Source organism: Oncorhynchus keta, chromosome 7 (genome assembly GCF_023373465.1).
Source record: "Oncorhynchus keta strain PuntledgeMale-10-30-2019 chromosome 7, Oket_V2, whole genome shotgun sequence".
Classification (NCBI taxonomy): domain Eukaryota; kingdom Metazoa; phylum Chordata; class Actinopteri; order Salmoniformes; family Salmonidae; genus Oncorhynchus; species Oncorhynchus keta.
In genome coordinates, this window is record NC_068427.1 from 53,791,487 (window position 1) to 53,813,859 (window position 22,373).

Genomic DNA, 22,373 nt, shown 5'->3' on the forward strand with positions numbered 1-22,373 from the left:
TCTCAGTTTTGCATTTCTTCCTACAAAGAAATGATTACGAATTGGAGGGAGGGGGAGGGGGAGGGGTAAACTGATCTCTGATCTGTACGTAGGGGAAACTTCACCTCAGATGATCTGTAGAGGAGGATATATAGAGGAAACTTTACCTCAGATGATCTGTAGAGGAGGATATATAGAGGAAACTTTACCTCAGATGATCTGTAGAGGAGGATATATAGAGGAAACTTTACCTCAGATGATCTGTAGAGGAGGATATATAGAGGAAACTTTACCTCAGATGATCTGTAGAGGAGGATATATAGAGGAAACTTTACCTCAGATGATCTGTAGAGGAGGATATATAGAGGAAACTTTACCTCAGATGATCTGTAGAGGAGGATATATAGAGGAAACTTCACCTCAGATGATCTGTAGAGGAGGATATATAGAGGAAACTTTACCTCAGATGATCTGTAGAGGAGGATATATAGAGGAAACTTTACCTCAGATGATCTGTAGAGGAGGATATATAGAGGAAACTTTACCTCAGATGATCTGTAGAGGAGGATATATAGAGGAGCATACCAGACTTGAACACTTTCTTAACCCGTCTCCTCCCTCCTTTCATCTACCCTGATTTTCACGCGGACTTAACATGTGACATCAATAAGGAATCATAGCCTTCACGTGGACTGAGACTGACCAGCTGTGTCACGGAAAGAGCAGGTGTTCTTAATGTTTTGTCCACTCAGTTACTACCGTAGCGTACTAGCTTGTGACATATAAGACACGCTGGAGTAGCAGAGTGCAGCGGTTGTTTACGCCTCACATCACACAGCCCTGTTTGCTCAGTCAGGAAGTGGTTTATAAAATGGATCTCTGAACCCATCTGGTTTGTATATGAAGATACAATTAACCCATCTGTGACAGCAGATAGAATATAAATAAAAGTATAGGAGTAAACTACAGTATATCAATCCACTACAGCCGCACAACATTCACTACAGCCCCACAACATTCACTACAGCCCCACAACATTCACTACAGCCCAACAACATTCACTACAGCCTCACAACATTCACTACAGACCCACAACATTCACTACAGCCGCACAACATTCACTACAGCCCCACAACATTCACTACAGCCGCACAACATTCACTACAGCCGCACAACATTCACTACAGCCACACAACATTCACTACAGCCCCACAACATTCACTACAGCCACACAACATTCACTACAGCCCCACAACATTCACTACAGCCGCACAACATTCACTACAGCCCCACAACATTCACTACAGCCGCACAACATTCACTACAGCCCCACAACATTCACTACAGCCCCACAACATTCACTACAGCCACACAACATTCACTACAGCCGCACAACATTCACTACAGCCCCACAACATTCACTACAGCCGCACAACATTCACTACAGCCGCACAACATTCACTACAGCCCCACAACATTCACTACAGCCGCACAACATTCACTACAGCCCCACAACATTCACTACAGCCACACAACATTCACTACAGCCCCATAACATTCACTACAGCCGCACAACATTCACTACAACCACACAACATTCACTACAGCCCCATAACATTCACTACAGACATACAACATTCACTACAGCCCCACAACATTCACTACAGACCCACAACATTCACTACAGCCGCACAACATTCACTACAGCCCCATAACATTCACTACAGACATACAACATTCACTACAGCCCCACAACATTCACTACAGACCCACAACATCCACTACAGCCGCACAACATTCACTACAGCCCCACAACATTCACTACAGCCCCACAACATTCACTACAGCCCCACAACATTCACTACAGCCCCACAACATTCACTACAGCCCCACAACATTCACTACAGCCCCACAACATTCACTACAGCCGCACAACATTCACTACAGCCGCACAACATTCACTACAGCCCCACAACATTCACTACAGCCCCACAACATTCACTACAGCCGCACAACATTCACTACAGCCGCACAACATTCACTACAGCCGCACACCATTCACTACAGCCGCACAACATTCACTACAGCCCCATAACATTCACTACAGCCACACAACATTCACTACAGCCCCACAACATTCACTACAGCCGCACAACATTCACTACAGCCGCACAACATTCACTACAGCCGCACAACATTCACTACAGCCCCACAACATTCACTACAGCCGCACAACATTCACTACAGCCGCACAACATTCACTACAGCCCCACAACATTCACTACAGCCGCACAACATTCACTACAGCCCCACAACATTCACTACAGCCACACAACATTCACTACAGCCGCACAACATTCACTACAGCCGCACACACAGCCCCATAACATTCACTACAGCCCCATAACATTCACTACAGCCCCATAACATTCACTACAGCCCCATAACATTCACTACAGCCGCACAACATTCACTACAGCCGCACAACATTCACTACAGCCGCACAACATTCACTACAGCCGCACAACATTCACTACAGCCCCACAACATTCACTACAGCCACACAACATTCACTACAGCCGCACAACATTCACTACAGCCCCACAACATTCACTACAGCCCCACAACATTCACTACAGCCCCACAACATTCACTACAGCCACACAACATTCACTACAGCCCCACAACATTCACTACAGCCCCATAACATTCACTACAGCCGCACAACATTCACTACAACCACACAACATTCACTACAGCCCCATAACATTCACTACAGACATACAACATTCACTACAGCCCCACAACATTCACTACAGACCCACAACATTCACTACAGCCGCACAACATTCACTACAGCCCCATAACATTCACTACAGACATACAACATTCACTACAGCCCCACAACATTCACTACAGACCCACAACATCCACTACAGCCGCACAACATTCACTACAGCCCCACAACATTCACTACAGCCCCACAACATTCACTACAGCCGCACAACATTCACTACAGCCCCACAACATTCACTACAGCCCCACAACATTCACTACAGCCCCACAACATTCACTACAGCCGCACAACATTCACTACAGCCGCACAACATTCACTACAGCCCCACAACATTCACTACAGCCGCACAACATTCACTACAGCCGCACAACATTCACTACAGCCGCACACCATTCACTACAGCCGCACAACATTCACTACAGCCGCACAACATTCACTACAGCCCCATAACATTCACTACAGCCGCACAACATTCACTACAGCCCCACAACATTCACTACAGCCGCACAACATTCACTACAGCCGCACAACATTCACTACAGCCCCACAACATTCACTACAGCCCCACAACATTCACTACAGCCGCACAACATTCACTACAGCCCCACAACATTCACTACAGCCGCACAACATTCACTACAGCCGCACAACATTCACTACAGCCCCACAACATTCACTACAGCCGCACAACATTCACTACAGCCCCACAACATTCACTACAGCCACACAACATTCACTACAGCCGCACAACATTCACTACAGCCGCACACACAGCCCCATAACATTCACTACAGCCCCATAACATTCACTACAGCCCCATAACATTCACTACAGCCCCATAACATTCACTACAGCCCCACAACATTCACTACAGCCCCACAACATTCACTACAGCCCCATAACATTCACTACAGCCCCATAACATTCACTACACCCACACAACATTCACTACAGCCGCACAACATTCACTACAGCCGCACACACAGCCCCATAACATTCACTACAGCCCCACAACATTCACTACAGCCCCACAACATTCACTACAGCCGCACAACATTCACTACAGCCACACAACATTCACTACAGCCGCACAACATTCACTACAGCCCCACAACATTCACTACAGCCGCACAACATTCACTACAGCCCCACAACATGTTTGCTTTGTACAAAATGTTGTTCCTAAATCACTGTCACGAGATCTGTTAAAAAACATTTATCATCTCAGAATGTTCTTGTTTTTTTGTGTGCTTTTTTTTAAATGAATGACAACTCAAGTAACAGAATATAAGGTATTTTAGTTTCCATGAAAGACAGGTCATAATGCAGTCGATGTGACAACTAAATTACGCACCATGGAAAAAAAACAAGCTTCATTCTCTAGGAATGAGTGAATAAATGACTGTAAAATATGAAAATGATATCATATCTCGATCTCACCTTTGCAGTTGCGAAGTTGTTCTGTAAGTACATGATCTGAAAGGTGTAACGACAGAAGGACCGCTGTCATCCACACGTTACATTCCATCATCTTCATCCCTGCAGAGCACAACGTTTCTCATTCACCCCGACGTTAGGAAACTGTTTTTACCTCAGAAACCCAGAGGGGGGCTTTGTAAAACCACACAACACACCCACTCTCACTGAACGGCATTATGTACAACAATATGTGTTCCCAGACTGGAATGGATCTGTGTCCCTAATGGCCTCCTAGTCCCTATCAAATCAAATGTATTTATATAGCCCTTCGTACATCAGCTGATATCTCAAAGTGCTGTACAGAAACCCAGCCTAAAACCCCAAACAGCAAGCAATGCAGGTGTAGAAGCACGGTGGCTAGGAAAAACTCCCCTAGAAAGGCCAAAACCTAGGAAGAAACCAGGCTATGAGGGGTGGTCAGTCCTCTTCTTAGTCTCTAATATAGTTCTTTAGAACAAAGGACCCCGTAGAGCTCTGGTGCAACGAAGTACAATTTTTTATTAAATTGTACCTTTATTTAACTAGGCTAGTCAGTTAAGAACAAATTCTTATTTTCAATGACGGCCTAGGAACAGTGGGTTAACTGCCTGTTCAGGGGCACAACGACAGATTTGTACCTTGTCAGCTCGGGGGTTTGAACTTGCAACCTTCCGGTTACTAGTCCAACGCTCTGACCACTAGGCTACCCTGCCACTCAATATAGAGAATATGGTGGCAGTTTGAGACAACGTCTGTGAATGCATTGACAGGTGTGAGTTTACTGTGTTAACGAGCAGATTCAATCAATGTATCCATTTATTATTGACAAAGCCAGGACCGAATACCGAGCTCTTCCGTTAAAGATCAAATTGGAAATTTGAGAGTTTTTAAATTCCACAGTTGAAGTCAGAAGTTTACATACACCTTAGCCAAATAAATATAAACTCAGTTTTTCACCATTCCTGACATTTAATCCTAGTAAAAAATGCCCTGTCTTAGGTCAGTTAGGATCACCACTTTATTTTAAGAATGTAACATCAAAATAATAGATTTGTCTCAGCTTTTATTTCTTTCATCAAATTTCCAGTGGGTCAGAAGTTAACATACAGTCAATTAGTAATTGGTAGCATTGCCTTTAAATTGTTTAACTTGGGTCAAATGTTTCGGGTAGCCTTCAACAAACTTCCCACAATAGGTTTGGTGAATTTTGACCCATTCCTCCTGACAGAGCTGGTGTGTAACAGAGTCAGGTTTGTTGGCCTCGTTGCTCGCACACACTTTTTCAGTTCTGCCCACATATTTTCTATAGGATTGAGGTCAGGGCTTTGTGATGGCCATTCCACTCGTTTCACTGTGGATACAGGTGTTTGGAAATTGCTCCCAGGGATGAACCAGACTTGTGGAGGTCTACAATTTATTTTCTGAGGTCTTCACTGATTTCTTTAGATTTTCCTATGATGTCAAGCAACGAGTTTGAAGCTAGGCCTTGAAATACATCCACAGGCACACCTCCCAATTGATTCAAATGATGTCAATTAGCCTATCAGAAGCTTCTAAAGCCATGACATCATTTTCTGGAATTTTCCAAGTTGTTTTAAAGGCACAGTCAACTTAGTGTATGTAAACTTCTGACCCGCTGGAATTGTGACACAGTGAAATTGTTGGAAAAAATGACTTGGGTCATGCGCAAAGTAGATGTCCTAACCGACTTGCCAAAACTATACTTTGTTTAACAAGACATTTGTGGAGTGGTTGAAAAACGAGTTTATGATTCCAACCTAAGTGTATATAAATTCCGACTTCAACTGTCTGTCAGCTTTTTGAGTCTTCCATGCCTTGTCTTCAACACCCTTCTCCCTCCCTCTTCTCCCTCCCTCTTCTCCCTCCCTCTTCTCCCTCCCTCTTCTCCCTCACTCTTCTCCCTCACTCTTCTCCCTCACTCTTCTCCCTCCCTCTTCTCCCTCACTCTTCTCCCTCACTCTTCTCCCTCTCCCTCACTCTTCTCCCTTCTCTCCCTCACCCTTCTCCCTCCCTCTTCTCCCTCCCTCTTCTCCCTCACTCTTCTCCCTCCCTCTTCTCCCTCCCTCTTCTCCCTCCCTCCCTCCACCTTATAAATGACATCATGGCTGCTGTACTCCGAAGAGCTGTAAACAACATGTTTTTAAGTCTGTGTCTGCATCCCAAATAGCACCCTATTCCATATAGTGCCCTACTTTTGTAAACGTCCGCTGCAAGGCAAACCCCTGCTCTCTGGGTCTGACTCGGAGGTGGGTTCGGGGAGAGTTGGACAACAACCAGGACAACAACCTCCCCCTCAACCTCCCCCTCCCCCTCAACGTCAGCAAGACAAAAGAGCCGATCGTTTCATCCACTAGGGGGCATATGCTATCCATTTATTTGGTAAGAAGGAAGAGCCAGTCACAGTTTAACACCTCTCCCCTGCAAGGCAAACCCCTGCTCTCTGGGTCTGACTCGGAGGTGGGTTAGGAGAGAGTTGATACAGCGAAGAGACTGAAGAGGAAGTGAGAGGTTTAACCACAATGAGGTGGTGGTTCCACAGAACTACCAGGGGTGGTACTCATAGTCACACCAAAGAATAGACCTTATACAGCACTAAAGAAGGAAACCTGTGTCCTCTTTGCCCTTGTTTAGATATCTGTTATCTCTGACAGCGTGGTGTGAGCCCATAGGGAGGAGGTCAGAGACCTGGCAGCGTGGTGTGAGCCTATAGGGAGGAGGTCAGAGACCTGGCAGTGTGGTGTGAGCCTATAGGGAGGAGGTCAGAGACCTGGCAGTGTGGTGTGAGCCTATAGGGAGGAGGTCAGAGACCTGGCAGCGTGGTGTGAGCCTATAGGGAGGAGGTCAGAGACCTGGCAGTGTGGTGTGAGCCCATAGGGAGGAGGTCAGAGACCTGGCAGCGTGGTGTGAGCCCATAGGGAGGAGGTCAGAGACCTGGCAGCGTGGTGTGAGCCCATAGGGAGGAGGTCAGAGACCTGGCAGCGTGGTGTGAGCCTATAGGGAGGAGGTCAGAGACCTGGCAGTGTGGTGTGAGCCCATAGGGAGGAGGTCAGAGACCTGGCAGTGTGGTGTGAGCCTATAGGGAGGAGGTCAGAGACCTGGCAGTGTGGTGTGAGCCTATAGGGAGGAGGTCAGAGACCTGGCAGTGTGGTGTGAGCCTATAGGGAGGAGGTCAGAGACCTGGCAGTGTGGTGTGAGCCTATAGGGAGGAGGTCAGAGACCTGGCAGTGTGGTGTGAGCCTATAGGGAGGAGGTCAGAGACCTGGCAGTGTGGTGTGAGCCCATAGGGAGGAGGTCAGAGACCTGGCAGTGTGGTGTGAGCCCATAGGGAGGAGGTCAGAGACCTGGCAGTGGGTGAGCCTATAGGGAGGAGGTCAGAGACCTGGCAGTGTGGTGTGAGCCTATAGGGAGGAGGTCAGAGACCTGGCAGTGTGGTGTGAGCCCATAGCCAATGGGAGGAGGTCATAGACCTGGCAGTGTGGTGTGAGCCCATAGGGTGAGGTCAGAGACCTGGCAGCGTGGTGTGAGCCTATAGGGACAGGTCAGAGACCAGGCAGTCTGGTGTGAGCCCATAGGGAGGAGGTCAGAGACCTGGCAGTGTGGTGTGAGCCTGGAGGAGGTCAGAGACCTGGCTGTGGTGTGAGCCTGGATAGGGAGGAGGTCAGAGACCTGGCAGTGTGGTGTGAGCCTATAGGGAGGAGGTCAGAGACCTGGCAGTGTGGTGTGAGCCTATAGGAGGAGGTCAGAGACCTGGCAGTGTGGTGTGACAGTAGGACCAGAGACCTGGCAGTGTGGTGTGAGCCCCTGGAGGAGGTCAGAGACCTGGCAGTGTGGTGTGAGCCCCTAGGGAGGAGGTCAGAGACCTGGCAGTGTGGTGTGAGCCTATAGGGAGGAGGTCAGTAACCCAGTGTGGGTGAGCCTATCAGGGAGGAGGTCAGAGACCCAGTGGTGTGAGCCCATAGGGAGGAGGTCATAGACCTGGCAGTGTGGTGTGAGCCCATAGGGAGGAGGTCATAGACCTGGCAGTGTGGTGTGAGCCCATAGGGAGGAGGTCAGAGACCTGGCAGTGTGGTGTGAGCCTATAGGGAGGAGGTCAGAGACCTGGCCCTGGGTATGAGCCTATAGGGAGGAGGTCAGAGACCTGGCAGCCCCCTGGTGTGGTGTGAGCCTGGAGGAGGTCAGAGACCTGGCAGTGTGGTGTGAGCCCATAGGGAAGGTCAGAGACCTGGCAGCGTGGTATGAGCCCAGTAGGGAGGAGGTCAGAGACCTGGCAGCGTGGTGTGAGCCCCCTGGAGGTCAGAGACCCAGTGTGGTGTGAGCCTATAGGGAGGAGGTCAGAGACCTGGCAGTGTGGTGTGAGCCTATAGGGAGGAGGTCAGAGACCTGGCAGCGTGGTGTGAGCCCCTAGGGAGGAGGTCAGAGACCTGGCAGTGTGGTGTGAGCCTATGGGAGGAGGTCAGAGACCTGACAGTGTGGTCTGAGCCTATAGGGAGGAGGTCAGAGACCTGGCAGCGTGGTGTGAGCCTATAGGGAGGAGGTCAGAGACCTGGCAGCGTGGTGTGAGCCTATAGGGAGGAGGTCAGAGACCTGGCAGTGTGGTGTGAGCCTATAGGGAGGAGGTCAGAGACCTGACAGTGTGGTGTGAGCCTATAGGGAGGAGGTCAGAGACCTGGCAGTGTTGCGCCAGGACAACAACCTCGCCCTCAACGTCAGCAAGACAAAAGAGCCGATCGTGGACCACAGGAAACGGAGGGGCGAGCACGCCCCCATCCACGTCATTAAGCTGTAGAGGAGCGTGTCGAGAGCTTCAAGTTCCTCTGCCATCATCTGGGTTAAGCCCCGCAGTGTGGAACAGGGCACAAACTTGGATATGTTGGCTAAAGCCTCAAGTTCCTCGTGCCATTTCGCTGAATTTAGTTTTTTTTTCAGTGGTTTTATTTCATCACTGTAGAAGGCCTACCTAGCTGTTCTGAATTTGTACTGTATTTAGTTCCTCAACTCTTTCTTTAGGACAGTGTTCTTCTGGTAATGCTGTAGTTATAGTTTTCATCCACTAGGGGGCATATGCTATCCGAAAGGCAGGAGGATATCTGTCATCATAAGGTCTTGGTTTGAACATTTATTTGGTAAGAAGGAAGAGCCAGTCACAGTTTAACACCTCTCCCCTGCAAGGCAAACCCCTGCTCTCTGGGTCTGACTCGGAGGTGGGTTAGGAGAGAGTTGATACAGCGAAGAGACTGAAGAGGAAGTGAGAGGTTTAACCACAATGAGGTGGTGGTTCCACAGAACTACCAGGGGTGGTACTCATAGTCATAGTCTTTGCCCTTGTTTAGATATCTGTTATCTCTGGTAGTGTGGGAAGTAAGAAGAGGAGAACGTAATGTCAGTGTCCGTTGAGACAACCATCGTTCCTCTAAATCAAAGGGTCAGATAAAGTAGCTGTAGTGATGCCATTTCAGCCCCTGGACATACAGTAACCAGTGGTCTCCACTCAGCCCCTGGACATACAGTAACCAGTGGTCTCCACTCAGCCCCTGGACATACAGTAACCAGTGGTCTCCACTCAGCCCCTGGACATACAGTAACCAGTGGTCTCCACTCAGCCCCTGGACATACAGTAACCAGTGGTCTCCACTCAGCCCCTGGACATACAGTAACCAGGTCTCCACTCAGCCCCTGGACATACAGTAACCAGGTCTCCACTCAGCCCCTGGACATACAGTAACCAGTGGTCTCCACTCAGCCCCTGGACATACAGTAACCAGTGGTCTCCACTCAGCCCCTGGACATACAGTAACCAGTGGTCTCCACTCAGCCCCTGGACATACAGTAACCAGTGGTCTCCACTCAGCCCCTGGACATACAGTAACCAGGTCTCCACTCAGCCCCTGGACATACAGTAACCAGTGGTCTTGACTCAGCCCCTGGACATACAGTAACCAGTGGTCTCGACTCAGCCCCTGGACATACAGTAACCAGTGGTCTCCACTCAGCCCCTGGATATACAGTAACCAGTGGTCTCCACTCAGCCCCTGGACATACAGTAACCAGGTCTCCACTCAGCCCCTGGATATACAGTAATCAGTGGTCTCCACTCAGCCCCTGGACATACAGTAACCAGTGGTCTCGACTCAGCCCCTGGACATACAGTAACCAGTGGTCTCCACTCAGCCCCTGGACATACAGTAACCAGTGGTCTCCACTCAGCCCCTGGATATACAGTAACCAGTGGTCTCCACTCAGCCCCTGGACATACAGTAACCAGTGGTCTCCACTCAGCCCCTGGACATACAGTAACCAGTGGTCTCCACTCAGCCCCTGGACATACAGTAACCAGTGGTCTCCACTCAGCCCCTGGACATACAGTAACCAGTGGTCTCCACTCAGCCCCTGGACATACAGTAACCAGTGGTCTCCACTCAGCCCCTGGACATACAGTAACCAGTGGTCTCCACTCAGCCCCTGGATATACAGTAACCAGTGGTCTCCACTCAGCCCCTGGACATACAGTAACCAGGTCTCCACTCAGCCCCTGGACATACAGTAACCAGTGGTCTCCACTCAGCCCCTGGATATACAGTAACCAGGTCTCCACTCAGCCCCTGGATATACAGTAATCAGTGGTCTCCACTCAGCCCCTGGACATACAGTAACCAGTGGTCTCCACTCAGCCCCTGGATATACAGTAACCAGTGGTCTCCACTCAGCCCCTGGATATACAGTAACCAGTGGTCTCCACTCAGCCCCTGGACATACAGTAACCAGTGGTCTCCACTCAGCCCCTGGACATACAGTAACCAGTGGTCTCCACTCAGCCCCTGGACATACAGTAACCAGGTCTCCACTCAGCCCCTGGACATACAGTAACCAGGTCTCCACTCAGCCCCTGGACATACAGTAACCAGGTCTCCACTCAGCCCCTGGACATACAGTAATCAGTGGTCTCCACTCAGCCCCTGGACATACAGTAACCAGTGGTCTCCACTCAGCCCCTGGATATACAGTAACCAGGTCTCCACTCAACCCCTGGATATACAGTAACCAGTGGTCTCGACTCAGCCCCTGGACATACAGTAACCAGTGGTCTCCACTCAGCCCCTGGACATACAGTAACCAGTGGTCTCCACTCAGCCCCTGGACATACAGTAACCAGGTCTCCACTCAGCCCCTGGACATACAGTAACCAGGTCTCCACTCAGCCCCTGGACATACAGTAACCAGGTCTCCACTCAGCCCCTGGACATACAGTAATCAGTGGTCTCCACTCAGCCCCTGGACATACAGTAACCAGGTCTCCACTCAGCCCCTGGACATACAGTAACCAGGTCTCCACTCAGCCCCTGGACATACAGTAACCAGGTCTCCACTCAGCCCCTGGACATACAGTAATCAGTGGTCTCCACTCAGCCCCTGGACATACAGTAACCAGGTCTCCACTCAGCCCCTGGATATACAGTAACCAGGTCTCCACTCAACCCCTGGATATACAGTAACCAGTGGTCTCGACTCAGCCCCTGGACATACAGTAATCAGTGGTCTCCACTCAGCCCCTGGGCATACAGTAACCAGGTCTCGACTCAGCCCCCCCTCAGATGATCCCTCAGGTGAAGAAGATGTGAAGGTTCAGGGTTGGCGTGGTTACACGATGTCTGCGTTTGTGATGCCGGTTGGACGTACTGCCAAATTCTCTAAAAGAATGTTGGAGGCAGTTTATGGTAGAGAAATGAACAGTCTCTGGTAACAGTTCAGCGGGACATTCCTGCAGTCATGCATGCCAATTGCATTCACCCTCAAAACTTGCACACTCCCCAGCACAAGGTGCACCTGTGTAATGATCATGCTGTTTAAGCAGCTTCATGATATGATACACCTGTCAGGTGGATGGATTCTCTTGGCAAATGAGAAATGCTCACCAACAGGGGATGTAAACAAATTTGTGCACAAAATTTGAGAGAAAGAAGCTTTTTGTGCAAATGGAACATTTTCTGGGATCTTTTATTTCAGGTCATGAAACAGGGGACCAACACTTTACCTGTTGTGTTTTATAGTGTTGTTCAGTGTAAAACAGTCATACTAGTTAATACATGGACTTGTATTTAAAAACATAACTTTCTCAGGATTTAGTTTAACCTCGTGTTTCAATAAAAAAAATGCCATAAGCCTGTTAAATTAACCATAAACCAGTACAGCCATTTCAATACTGAGCCTGCTAACTGTAGCCTGCTAACTGTAGCCTGCTAACTGAGCCTGCTGACTGAGCCGGGCTAACTGTAGCCTGCTAACTGAGCCTGCTAACTGTAGCCTGCTAACTGAGCCTGCTAACTGTAGCCTGCTAACTGATTCTGCTAACTGTAGCCTGCTAACTGAGCCTGCTAACTGTAGCCTGCTAACTGAGCCTGCTAACTGTAGCCTGCTAACTGATTCTGCTAACTGTAGCCTGCTAACTGAGCCTGCTAACTGAGCCTGCTAACTCTAGCCTGCTAACTGAGCCTGCTAACTGTAGCCTGCTAACTGAGCCTGCTAACTGTAGCCTGCTAACTGTAGCCTGCTAACTGAGCCTGCTAACTGTAGCCAATAATCTAATAGTGCATGACCCTGCTGGTCATCTATGAACATTTGAACATCTTAGCCATGTTCTGTTATAATCTCCACCCGGCACAGCCAGAAGAGGACTGGCCACCTCTCATAGCCTGGTTCCTCTAGGTTTCTTCCTAGGTTTTGGCCTTTCTAGGGAGTTTTTCCTAGCCACCGTGCTTCTACACCTGCATTGCTTGCTGTTTGGCGTTTTAGGCTGGGTTTCTGTACAGCACTTTGTGATATCAGCTGATGTACGAAGGGCTTTATAAATACATTTGATATATGAAATTTGATAATAGCAACCCTATAGGCTTGACAGGCTAGCATTAGCGTAGTTAGTGTAGCGTTAGAGGTATAATATAATACAGCTCTGTAATATATAACACTTGGGTTGGGAGATGTCAAGACGTAGACCATGCAAACGGAGTAGAAAATAAAGCACGATATTACCTCAGTAGAGCGAAAAATCAATAAATTAAAACAGAATATTAGCTGGCGCCATTTTGTCTTTTGTTATTCTACGGCATAGCCTAGCTTAGCCGCAAACCCAGTCATCTCTATGACAAGATCGCTAACAGTTTTCACTCGATCAATTTCAACATTTGAACTTTACAATTTCAACATAAAAAAAGGGTATGTATCACTCAGATAACAATTTAACATTTTGTTTAGATCATGTGCTTGTGTTTATACCACAGGGGAGGGGAGGGGGAGGGGAGGGGGCAGGGGGAGGGGGCAGGGGAGGGGAGAGGAGGGGAGGGGAGGGGCAGGGGCAGGGCAGGGGAGGGCAGAGGGGGGCAGGGGAGGGGCAGGGGAGGGGAGAGGAGGGAGGGGAGGGGCAGGGGCAGGGCAGGGGAGGGCAGAGGGGGGGGGCAGGGGAGGGGCAGGGGAGGGGAGGGGAGGTGCAGGGTTGCCAGGTTAAGCAAAATATGTCTTGCCCAATGACCACTCAACCCCCCCCATTTGTGAAATTGACTTGCCAATTCAATAGGCATAGGCTACAGACTAAAATCTTTGTTTATGGTTGTAACTAGAATTTGCCATGGTTGGCTTAGATACAGGCAGGTAACCTATAGCCCCTGAAAGGCCTACATCTCATCTTAGAGAGACTACAGTAGCCTAGACAAGATGTAGGCAAGATGTCAACTGAACGATTTAGCAGCTGGTTTAATTCAAATTAAGACTAATTTCGAGGAAAGAAGTTCCTGTTTCCCAATAACCTGCTGGAATACCCCCCCCTGCAGACCGCCGGCCAAGATGTAGCTGCCCCCCTGCAGACCGCCGGCCAAGATGTGCTGCCCCCTGCTGACCGCCAGCCAAGATGTAGCTGCCCCCCCCTGCAGACCGCCGGCAAAGATGTAGCTGGTCCCCCCTGCAGACCGCCGACCAAGATGTAGCTGGCCCCCCTGCAGACCGCCGACCAAGATGTAGCTGGCCCCCCCTGCAGACCGCCGACCAAGATGTAGCTGGCCCCCCCTGCAGACCGCCGACCAAGATGTAGCTGGCCCCCCCTGCAGACCGCAGACCGAAACAACCCAACCCAACCCTGAAACCACCCATGGATCAGCCAAAAGGCCTGGTTCCACCCTCTTCAAAAATCTCACCGGACTGAAACATACAGTTGAAGTAGGAAGTTTACATACACCTAGGCTGGAATCATTAACATTTGTTTTTCAACCACTCCACAAATGTCTTGTTAACAAACTATAGGTTTGGCAAGTCGGTTAGGACATCTACTTTGTGCATGACACAAGTCATTTTTCCAACAATCATTTACAGACAGATGCTTTCACTTATAATTCACTACATCACAATTCCAGTGGGTCAGCAGTTTACATACACTAAGTTGACTGTGCCTTTAAACAGCTTGGAAAATTCCAGAAAATGATGTCATAGCTTTAGAAGCTTCTGATAGGCTAATTGACATCATTTGAGTCAATCAGAGGTGTACCTGTGGATGTATTTCAAGGCCTAGCTTCAAACTCAGTGCCTCTTCGCTTGACATCATGGGAAAATCAAAAGAAATTAGCCAATAACTTTTGTAGACCTCCACAAGTCTGGTTCATCTTTGGGAACAATTTCCAGAAGCCTGAAGGTACCACGTTCATCTGTACAAACAATAGTACGCAAGTATAAACACCATGGGACCACGCAGCTGTCATACTGCTCAGGAAGGAGACGCGCTGTCTCCTAGAGATGAACGTACTTTGGTGCGAAAAGTGCAAATCAATCCCAGAACAACAGCAAAGGACCTTGTGAAGATGCTGGAGGAAACAGGCACAAAAGTATCTATATACACAGTAAAACGAGTCCTATATCGACATAACCTGAAAGGCCGCTCAGCAAGGAAGAAGCCACTGCTCCAAAACCGCTTTTAAAAAGCCAGTCTACAGTTTGCACATGGGGACAAATATCGTACTTTTTGGAGAAATATCATCTGGTCTAATGGAACAAAAATAGAACTGTTTGGGCATAATGACCATCGTTATGTTTGGAGGAAAAAGGGGGAGGCTTGCAAGCCGAAGGACAGTGAAGCACGGGGGTGGCAGCATCATGTTGTGGGGGGTGTTGCTGCAGGAGGCACTGGTGCACTTCACAAAATAGATGCCATCATGAGGAAGGAAGATTATGTGGGTATATTGAAGCAACATCAAGACATCAGTCAGGAAGTTAAAGCTTGGTAGCAAATGGGTCTTCCAAATGCACAATGACCCCAAGCATACTTCCAAAGTTGTGGCAAAATGGCTTAAAGACATCAAAGTCAAGGTATTGGAGTGGCCATCACATAGCCCTGACCTCAATCCTATAGAACATTTGTGGGCAGAACTGAAAAAGTGCAAGCAAGGAGGCCTACAAACCTGACTCAGTTACACCAGCTCTGTCAGGAGGAATGGGCCAAAATTCACCCTACATATTGTGGGAAGCTTGTGGAAGGCTACCCAAAGCTTTTGACCCAAGTTAAACAATTTAAAGACAACTCTACCAAATATTAATTGAGTATGTCAACTTAGGAATTGTGAGAAACTGAGTTTAAATGTATTTGGCTAAGGTGTACGTGTAACCGATGTGAAATGGCTAGCTAGTTAGCGGTGGTGCGCGCTAATAGCGTTTCAATCGGTGACGTCACTCGCTTTGAGACCTTGAAGTAGTGGTTCCCCTTTTGCTGTGCAAGGGCCGCGGCTTTTGTGGAGCGATGGGTAACGACGCTTCGTGAGTGTCAGTTGTTGTGTGCAGAGGGTTTCTGGGTCGAGCCCGGGTTGGGGCGAGGAGAGGGACGGAAGCTTAACTGTTACATATGTAAACTTCAGACTTCAACTTTATCATGTCCATCAATGCAAGGTTCGGGCTCCTCACAACCCATTTCACCTCCAGAACTCAAACTGGTGAATTCTGTTTTGAACTTGACACCAGTGTTCTTTAACATAACCTCACCCTTTGTTATTGTTAACTTCAACAGATTCAAACTCATCCTCTTATCTTTCTCAACCTCCTCTCTCTCTCTTTCACTCCAATCTTTCTCCGTTAACCAACTTCCCGACTCCTGAAAACATGACACTTTTCCAAGTCAAACACTCTTTTCAGGCTCCTTGAAAGCTGAACCCTGTATTCCCACCACTTCAAACCAGAGACGCTCTTTACCTGAAGGCCTTCGTGCCTGTCTGCCTGCTTTAAAGAGCAAGCCATGGCCACGTGACTCACTCTCTCTATGAGCGATTCATTCCCAGAGAGAAGTTGTACCTAATAAACTGTCCAGTGTGTGTATACGATTGCCTATCAAATAAATTGCGTTTTGTTTTTAGCTTGGTTTGGTTGATTGGTCAAGAATGATTGTAGGGTTGGTTGGTTGATTTGGTCGAGGCTGATTGCAGGGTTGGTTTCGGGCTGGACAGGAAACAGGAATTCGGGAACGCGCATCCATGTAGGCGCACTCCCGGCTGATTTCCCCGGAATAGAGCAGCGAGCCAGTAACGGCGGTGAAAACCGTTCACTTCTGAACACCACAATATTGCTTTGACACCCGGATTTGCGACACATTTAAGCCTACCAGTTTTTACGTTGGATTCCCGAGGAAAACGTTCTGGATTTGTGACAGTAAGTTACCGAACGTTATCCGTTTGCTTTCTCTCTCTCGTTAAAGTCACCTTTATTTTCTAGCGCTTCATTTGCTAAATGATCTCAGATGTACATTGCATTGATTTACTGGAGGCTGTTCAGTTAAAATGCTGTACAATGTTGAATGTTACACTATTACATCGGATTACCACATCAGGTTACCATGAAATAGCCTAGATTTCTACAGCGGTGAGATATTGACACATTTGGAAACACAAATGGCACATTTTGAATGCAATAATAAACATGGATTTATCGCTAGGCCGAAAATGCACTAGGAGACCTTGCTACCATGTTCATGCATTTCAACGAAGGCAGCACATTAGAATTGAAGGCATCTGCAGCTGGCAAAGACGTTTTCAGGCTAAATTGAGTATGTAGTTTATGCCGCAGGATGGACAAGCGCAGAGAGAAAGCCTTGGATGGCTCCTGGCCTGTGAACACTATTGCCGTAGAGAATAATGCCAAGTAAAGGTTTAGATTTAGTATCCTAGCCCTGATAGGGAACATGTTCCTAGTTTTTGTCTTTCGTGAATGTAAACAGTTAATTAGACAGATGATCGAGGCGCGGCGAGGCATTGACATGGGCGTGTTCTCGTCCCAGTGTTAAATGTCTGAGGATTTGACATCCTGTCACTTCCAGACACTCGTCGCAGAACTGTTGCTTCATCTCGGACGCAATACCGAATGGGACACCTTTTTAAAATGTTATTCTCAACAAACTATTCATCTTTACAAAATGTATATTAGGCTGGTTTTAGTGGTTAAAGAGAGCCCCTGTAGTGATGTTCCCTTGCCTCAGTCTGATGACAGGCCTGTCTGATCCTCAGCATGTGCCTAAAATCTAGGTATACGGTCAGATAAAATAAAAATGTATAGACAAGCGTTCCCGGTAAATGATGACGTAGGGCCGGGTTGACTTTATCTCACGGTGTCACGCTGCCTCTACACTCAGGATTTCTAACTGGAGAATGAGCATCTAGTTTGATAATCCGCAATATTCCCAGACGAACACATGCTAGTTGTAATGTAAACCAGACTAAAATCTGGTTGTTTTTATTGGCTGAACCGGGTTAATGTCATAAACATATGTAGGTTGGCATTCAACACCCTGATCTCTGCATCTGCTGAATCCACCTTTCACAATATGGCCGGAGAGGGCCATAGGCAGGGCATAGAGAGAGAGCAGGGCCGGAGAGCAGGGGGCGGAGAGCAGGGAGAGCAGGGCCGGAGAGCAGGGCATAGAGCAGGGCCGGAGAGCATAGAGCAGGGCCGGAGAGCAGGGCCATAGAGCAGGGCCATAGAGAGGGGCCGGAGAGCAGGGCCATAGAGCAGGGCCGGAGAGCAGGGCAGGGCCGGAGGGAGGGCCGAGGGCAGGGAGAGCCGAGAGTAGGGCCATAGAGCAGGGCCGAGAGAGCCATAGAGCAGGGCCGAGAGCAGGGCCGGAGAGCAGGGCCGGGGAGCAGGGCCGGCGAGCAGGGCCGGAGAGGAGAGAGCAGGGCCGGAGAGCAGGGCCGGAGAGCAGGGCCGGAGAGCAGGGCCGGAGAGCAGGGCCGGAGAGTAGGGCCATAGAGCAGGGCCGGAGAGCAGGGCCGGAGAGCAGGGCCGGAGAGCAGGGCCATAGAGCAGGGCCGGAGAGCAGGGCCGGAGAGTAGGGCCAGGGCCATAGAGCAGGGCCATAGAGCAGGGCCGGAGAGCAGGGCCGGAGAGCAGGGCCGGAGAGCAGGGCCAGCAGGGCCGGAGAGCAGGGCATAGAGCAGGGCCGGAGAGCAGGGCCGGAGAGCAGGGCCGGAGAGCAGGGCCGGAGAGCAGGGCCGGAGAGCAGGGCCGGAGAGCAGGGCCGGAGAGTAGGGCCATAGAGCAGGGCCGGAGAGCAGGGCCGGAGAGCAGGGGCCGGGAGCAGGGCCGGAGAGCAGGGCCGATGCAGAGATCAGGGCCGGCGAGCAGGGCCGGAGAGCAGGGCCGGAGAGCAGGGAGAGCAGGGCCGGAGAGCAGGGCCGGAGAGCAGGGCCGGAGAGCAGGGCCGAGAGTAGGGCCAGAGAGTAGGGGCCGGAGATAGGGCCGGAGAACGGAGAGCAGGGCCGGAGAGCAGGGCCGGAGAGTAGGGCCGGAGAGTAGGGCCGGAGAGCAGGGCCGGAGAGCAGGGCCGGAGAGTAGGGCCGGAGAGCAGGGCCATTAAATGAACAACTACTGTCACAGCTGTGCTGTATTGCGTTGGATACAGTGATGAATCTCTGCAGTGATTGTATGTGAACATTGTGTGTCCTGTTTCCTTGGTGTCAGGAAGACAACTCTATCAGATAAGCCTACATAAATCTACACTGTGTGTACAAAACACTAAGAACACCTTCCTAATATTGAGTTGCACCCCCCCACCCCCACCCCCAAACGAGAGGTTTGCCCTCAACAGTCTCAATTCGTCAGGACTGTCGAAAGCGTTCCACAGGGATGCTGGCCCCTTGTTGACTCCGACGCTTCCCACATTTGTGTCAAGTTGGCTGGATGTCCTTTGGTTGGTGGAACATTCTTGATACACACGGGAATTTGTTGAGTGTGGAAAACCCAGCAGCTTTGCAGTTCTTGACACAAACCAGTGCACCTGGTACCTACTACCATACACCTGTTCAAAGGCATTTTTTTGTCTTGCCCATTCACCCTCTCAGATACTCAACTAGTCTAAAGAAGGCCAGTTTTATTGCTTCTTTAATCAGAACATTTTTCAGCTGTGCTAACATAATTGCAAAAGGGTTTTCTAATGATCAATTAGCCTTTTACAATGATAAACTTGGATTGCTGATAATGGGCCTCTGTACACCTGTACACCGTTTCCAGCTACGGTAGTCATGAACAATGTCTACACTGTCTTTCTGATCAATTTGATCTTATTTTAATGGACAAAAGCATATTTTTATTTGGAAAAACAAGGACATTTCTAAGTGACTCCGAACTTGTGAACAGTTGTGTATATTTGCACTTCCTGTTTTGTACTTCCTGCTTTGCTCCTACGGGGACACTTGCAATGGCTGCATCTTTGAATATAATGGGGATGCCTGTTCTATTCCTTCTATTTCTATGGCGGCACATGCAGTTGGGAGGAGATGAGAAAATGTGCCTTCAAAAAAGACTTTTTTTGAGACGGAGGGGAAAAAATCTAAAAAATCTAGCATTTGTCATCGGTGAGGAATCTAAAGTCCTTCCATCCTCATCTGAAACAGCTGGTCTCTTGTGGAGGGGTCCTATAGACATCTAGCTGGTCTCTGTTGTGGAGGGGTCCTATAGACATCTAGCTGGTCTCTGCTGTGGAGGGGTCCTATAGACATCTAGCTGGTCTCTGTTGTGGAGGGGTCCTATAGACATCTAGCTGGTCTCTGTTGTGGAGGGGTCAGGGTCCTATAGACATCTAGCTGGTCTCTGCTGTGGAGGGTCAGGGGTCCTATAGACATCTAGCTGGTCTCTGCTGTGGAGGGGTCAGGGTCCTATAGACATCTAGCTGGTCTCTGTTGTGGAGGGGTCAGGGGTCCTATAGACATCTAGCTGGTCTCTGTTGTGGAGGGTCAGGGGACCTATAGACATCTAGCTGGTCTCTGCTGTGGAGGGTCCTATAGACATCTAGCTGGTCTCTGTTGTGGAGGGGTCCTATAGACATCTAGCTGGTCTCTGTTGTGGAGGGGTCCTATAGACATCTAGCTGGTCTCTGTTGTGGAGACATCTAGGGTCTCTCAGGGGTCCTATAGACATCTAGCTGGTCTCTGTTGTGGAGGGGACCTATAGACATCTAGCTGGTCTCTGTTGTGGAGGGTCAGGGGACCTATAGACATCTAGCTGGTCTCTGTTGTGGTGGGGTCCTATAGACATCTAGCTGGTCTCTGTTGTGGAGGGGTCAGGGGACCTATAGACATCTAGCTGGTCTCTGCTGTGGAGGGGTCACGGGACCTATAGACATCTAGCTGGTCTCTGTTGTGGAGGGGTCAGGGGTCCTATAGACATCTAGCTGTTCTCTGTTGTGGAGGGGTCAGGGGTCCTATAGACATCTAGCTGGTCTCTGCTGTGGAGGGGTCACGGGACCTATAGACATCTAGCTGGTCTCTGTTGTGGAGGGGTCCTATAGACATCTAGCTGGTCTCTGCTGTGGAGGGGTCAGGGGACCTATAGACATCTAGCTGGTCTCTGCTGTGGAGGGGTCCTATAGACATCTAGCTGGTCTCTGTTGTGGAGGGGTCAGGGGACCTATAGACATCTAGCTGGTCTCTGTTGTGGAGGGGTCCTATAGACATCTAGCTGGTCTCTGCTGTGGAGGGGTCAGGGGACCTATAGACATCTAGCTGGTCTCTGCTGTGGAGGGGTCCTATAGACATCTAGCTGGTCTCTGCTGTGGAGGGGTCCTATAGACATCTAGCTGGTCTCTGTTGTGGGAGGGGTCCTATAGACATCTAGCTGGTCTCTGTTGTGGAGGGGTCAGGGGACCTATAGACATCTAGCTGGTCTCTGCTGTGGAGGGGTCCTATAGACATCTAGCTGGTCTCTGTTGTGGAGGGGTCAGGGGACCTATAGACATCTAGCTGGTCTCTGTTGTGGAGGGGTCCTATAGACATCTAGCTGGTCTCTGTTGTGGAGGGGTCCTATAGACATCTAGCTGGTCTCTGTTGTGGAGGGGTCCTATAGACATCTAGCTGGTCTCTGCTGTGGAGGGGTCAGGGGACCTATAGACATCTAGCTGGTCTCTGCTGTGGAGGGGTCCTATAGACATCTAGCTGGTCTCTGTTGTGGAGGGGTCCTATAGACATCTAGCTGGTCTCTGTTGTGGAGGGGTCCTATAGACATCTAGCTGGTCTCTGTTGTGGAGGGGTCCTATAGACATCTAGCTGGTCTCTGCTGTGGAGGGGTCAGGGGACCTATAGACATCTAGCTGGTCTCTGCTGTGGAGGGGTCCTATAGACATCTAGCTGGTCTCTGTTGTGGAGGGGTCCTATAGACATCTAGCTGGTCTCTGTTGTGGAGGGGTCCTATAGACATCTAGCTGGTCTCTGTTGTGGAGGGGTCCTATAGACATCTAGCTGGTCTCTGTTGTGGAGGGGTCAGGGGACCTATAGACATCTAGCTGGTCTCTGTTGTGGAGGGGGGTCCTATAGACATCTAGCTGGTCTCTGTTGTGGAGGGGTCCTATAGACATCTAGCTGGTCTCTGTTGTGGAGGGGTCCTATAGACATCTAGCTGGTCTCTGCTGTGGAGGGGTCAGGGGTCCTATAGACATCTAGCTGGTCTCTGTTGTGGAGGGGTCCTATAGACATCTAGCTGGTCTCTGTTGTGGAGGGGTCAGGGGACCTATAGACATCTAGCTGGTCTCTGTTGTGGAGGGGAGGGGTCCTATAGACATCTAGCTGGTCTCTGTTGTGGAGGGGTCAGGGGACCTATAGACATCTAGCTGGTCTCT

General features: G+C 49.5%; 1 protein-coding gene and 2 long non-coding RNA genes across 7 annotated transcripts in view; all 3 read left to right on the plus strand.

Moving 5' to 3' along the window:
* Positions 1 to 6,907: 6,907 nt before the first annotated feature.
* Positions 6,908 to 8,675, plus strand: LOC127931288 (uncharacterized). 2 transcript variants are annotated; one of them, XR_008140619.1, is made up of 3 exons: positions 6,908 to 6,972; positions 7,055 to 7,136; positions 8,586 to 8,675. It is a non-coding gene; the product is annotated as an uncharacterized LOC127931288 (long non-coding RNA). The 2 variants fall into 2 exon arrangements; XR_008140620.1 differs by lacking the exon at positions 8,586 to 8,675 and adding an exon at positions 7,465 to 7,579.
* A 1,821-nt stretch (positions 8,676 to 10,496) lies between these two features.
* Positions 10,497 to 11,269, plus strand: LOC127931289 (uncharacterized). 4 transcript variants are annotated; one of them, XR_008140621.1, is made up of 3 exons: positions 10,497 to 10,519; positions 10,770 to 10,839; positions 11,158 to 11,269. It is a non-coding gene; the product is annotated as an uncharacterized LOC127931289 (long non-coding RNA). The 4 variants fall into 4 exon arrangements; XR_008140622.1 differs by lacking the exon at positions 10,497 to 10,519 and adding an exon at positions 10,533 to 10,555; XR_008140623.1 differs by lacking the exon at positions 10,497 to 10,519 and adding an exon at positions 10,569 to 10,591.
* A 5,410-nt stretch (positions 11,270 to 16,679) lies between these two features.
* raph1a (Ras association (RalGDS/AF-6) and pleckstrin homology domains 1a) overlaps positions 16,680 to 22,373 on the plus strand; it is a 216,368-nt gene continuing 210,674 nt past the window's right edge. Inside the window, 1 exon segment of the mRNA XM_052523268.1 lies at positions 16,680 to 16,921. The gene's annotated coding sequence lies outside the window, so the exon portion shown is untranslated.